Here is a 3654-nt window from a genome sequence, read left to right on the forward strand (position 1 = left end):
AAGGTTAGAGCTAGGATGGGGATTGCTACAGTAAGGGTGAGGTTAAGGTCAGGGTTAGGGTTAGGGTTAGGGTTCTAGTCAGAATTAAATAAGGTTTTAAGCTTATTAAGATAGACTTAAGGTTGAGATTTGTGGGTTAGGGTTCTAGTCAAAATTCGGTTTTAGGATTAGGCTTATATGATTGGGGTTAAGGTTAGAGCTAGGATGGGTTAGGGTTAGGGTTAGGGTTAGGGTTAGGGTTAGAGGGTTAGGGTTAGGGTTATTGGGGTTAAGGTTAGAGCTAGGATGGGGATTGCTACAGTAAGGGTGAGGTTAAGGTCAGGGTTAGGGTTAGGGTTAGGATTATAGTCAGAATTAAATGAGGTTTTAAACTTATTAAAATAGACTTAAGGTTGAGATTTGTGGTTAAAATTAGGAATGTGATACTTGGCTAGGGTTAGGAGTGAGATTGCTCAGGTTAAGGTGAGGGTAAACTGGGATAGGGATGGTTCAGGTTTAATGTTCAGATCAAGGTTGGGAGAATTAGAGTCTCTAATACTTTTCATTGAGACCTGTGGGATTGCAAGTACCCAATTTTTTGATCCAACTTCGCTCCTTGATCTGTCTCTGTTTTAGCGACCACCCTTGGTTAGATTCCAACCCCGCTATTCTTAACTGGGCTACTGGATGAGATCTAAAGTGGGTGTATAGTGTGGTTTTAACTGACTCTTTACTTATATGATATAGGTGTTGTTTGAGTCTGGCTTCCAGGCAGTTCCTAGTTTCTCCAATATACCATTTCCCACATTTCAGACACTCAATTCCATATACAATGTTAGTAGTCTTCAATTGGAATCCCTCCCACACCGGGACCCCTAGACCCGACCATTTATTCTGAATATATTTAACTTGTCTAAAGTGTGGTCCCCGCCGCACCAGCTTCTCCTTGAATCCAGAGTGTACCAGCACATCTTTCAAATTTTTATTTCGCCGATATGCTGATATTACTCTGAACTGTTGGAGGGTGTCCCCATCCCCCCTTGTCTGCTTAAAATGATCCTTCACTATGGAATTAAACTTCATAGAAGATTGTGAATACGTGGTGACAAATGGGATAATACAGCCATCATTGTTAGTCCTCCCATGTATAGGTCCAGTTGCCACCATAGTGTTCACCTCCGCTCTTATAGTGCGGAGGAAACGTTTTGAGTATCCTCTGGGTCTAAGAGCCTTAAAGAGAATTCCTTTTTAAGGCTTTACAAGCAATTCATCACTCAGAAATCTTAGATTACTCTGCGGTTAATCATTCTTTTCCAGCAGGTATGGTAAGACAGGTGAATAAATTGGCGGATTAGGGTTAGGGTTAGGGTTAGGGTTAGGGTTAGGGTTAGGGTTAGAGTGCTCTCTACCTGGGATTATCAAGGCTGGGACTTTAGGTGGGGCCAGATTCTCTCTTGGTCGTTGAGTTTGGGGATTAAATATCTCCTTACTCTTCTTGATTGTTGGGGTAAGTCTGAAGCTAGCCCCTCCACTCTTTGCAGGTCCTACTTTCCGAGGGGCGAGACAGGTTTCCCGTAAGAGGGGAGATAGTTGGTTAGTAGGTGAGCTCATAGGGGGAACCACTCTATGGGGAGAAGTAAGCCCCACATGAACCTCCACCTGTACCTCCCTTCCCTGTATGCCCCCAACAAACCCTGTGGTATTGCTGTTGGTAGTCAGGTTATGGTTAATCGGTCTGTCTACCGGAATACTGGAAGACTGTTCCTCAACCCTATTACCCCTTACCGAGTTGTCACTCGATCCCCTGGAGTATTCCTGCATATTCCAGAGTCCCTATGGGCCTTGGCTCCCATTAAGGCCCTGCCAGTCGGTGACTTGCTAGTCACTGCAGCCGCATAACTGGATTTAGCCTGCTGAGAGGTTATCAGTTTAGTAGAGGCAAGTGGGTCAATGGGTTTTTGCAGCATGTCTTTTAAGGTAGTTACTGAAGAAGATGTAAATTTATGTTTGTATCTGGCCTTTGCCCACATCACCGCCTTCTCTAAAGCTTCCTGGTTATAGGTTGAGGTATTCTGGATGCATAAGGCAATTACCCCGTCATAATGCTCCCTCAGAATATGCATATTATTCTCCATCCACCTGCTGGTGTTAAGTTTTACCTTTGCCAGAGTCTGTTGGTTGGGCGAGGAGGGTTTAATAAAGGCCGCCAATTTATTCACCTGTCTTACCATACCTGCTGGAAAAGAATGATTAACCGCAGAGTAATCTAAGATTTCTGAGTGATGAATTGCTTGTAAAGCCTTAAAATATCCCTTTGTGAGGGTTATATCATGCAGAGGAGGAATACTCCCAGTTTCTCCAGTAGACTCACCCTGATCATGTAGGTTAACTAGAGCCTGGAAACGATTGTGTACTGGCACTGCCATGGTAAAGAACCAATAGCCGGAACCCTTGCTGGGAAACCCAACTAAAAGAAGGGATCATATAAACGTTAAAATCCCCCCACAATATATAATTAGACCCAGTCAACCAAAGAAATATATATACACCCACACAGAGGACAAAAAACATTTAAGAAAATGATATTATAAACCAAAAACACAAAACAAATATTGGCCCGATTTTAGAAAAGAAACTCCAATGAAACAAAACCCAATATAACAGGTGATGATGGAGGTCAACTCACAACTCCTTTTCTCCTACAATAAGTCCTTGTCTGTTGCCATCTGGTGGTTGCTCCAGAAATGGCAGTTAAGCCTCATACAGGCCTCAACCCCTCAAAAAAAATGTTTGAGGAGAGGGAGTAAGGGGAATGTATACCAGAGAGCAGTCCGTACGAATTCTCCACTATAGGTTCGGTTGTTACTCCATAAAAACAATCTCTCTAGGAAAGCACTCCACACTAAGGTGAGAGGAAAAAACCTCTCCCCTCTCAAGTGGGAAAAAACACTTCATTCACAAGTGATCACTCCTTTATGGTTCAATTCTGATAGTGGTTCAGCTTCAATCCACTCCAAACTTTAAAATCTTCATGTGTACACACAGTGGTTTTGGGAGTACTCACCAACCCAGAAAAATGGATATCTCATACAGAAAGGAGCTCTTCCATACCATCCCCAACCAGTCTCCAAAGGTCCATGTGCTTATCTTTGTTTGTTGGAAAAATTGTGTCCTTTTTGGAATAGTGAGATGGAGTAATGGAGTAATCCTCTTCTATTTCACATCATCCAAACCTTTTGTTTCAAGGGTAAGAAAGATAAAAGGAGTATGGTTTAAAATTTTAAAAGAAAAAAATTCCTGACGTTTCGCACCACTCGTGCTTCTTCAGAGAAAGGTAGACAAAAAAAAAAAAAAAACTGAGGCCATCCCATATAGCATGAGAACGGGAGGGATGGAGGAGTCAAGCTGATTCACCTGACCTTCCATTGGTGGACTATGTCCATCCTATATCCCGACACAGCTGTCCTTAATTGTGCAAATTTCCCATAGTTTCCCCCCCCCCCTTCTCTGTATAAACCAATCTACAGGGAGGGAAAATGTGGTTTTGTTATCACATCATGCCATACTCTAAGAAGGCCTCCAAAGAAATTTCAAATAAATAAATCAAAGGAGAACAGGGCCAACACACACAAAACAAAGAGACAAAATACAGGAGGAGACAACTTTAATCAAACA

General features: G+C 42.5%; 1 long non-coding RNA gene across 3 annotated transcripts; it reads right to left on the reverse strand.

Moving 5' to 3' along the window:
* Positions 1-1781: 1781 nt before the first annotated feature.
* Positions 1782-2848, reverse strand: LOC124019064. Of its 3 annotated transcripts, XR_006835733.1 has the most exons (4): positions 2666-2848; positions 2351-2446; positions 2139-2212; positions 1782-1889 (listed from the first exon to the last, which is right to left on the reverse strand). It is a non-coding gene; the product is annotated as an uncharacterized LOC124019064 (long non-coding RNA). The 3 variants fall into 3 exon arrangements; XR_006835734.1 differs by lacking the exon at positions 2666-2848 and having other exon boundaries at positions 2139-2215; positions 2351-2494; XR_006835732.1 differs by lacking the exon at positions 2666-2848 and having other exon boundaries at positions 2351-2488.
* Between the last annotated feature and the right edge of the window lie 806 nt (positions 2849-3654).

Source organism: Oncorhynchus gorbuscha, unplaced genomic scaffold (genome assembly GCF_021184085.1).
Source record: "Oncorhynchus gorbuscha isolate QuinsamMale2020 ecotype Even-year unplaced genomic scaffold, OgorEven_v1.0 Un_scaffold_65:::fragment_4:::debris, whole genome shotgun sequence".
Taxonomy (NCBI): Eukaryota; Metazoa; Chordata; class Actinopteri; order Salmoniformes; family Salmonidae; genus Oncorhynchus; species Oncorhynchus gorbuscha.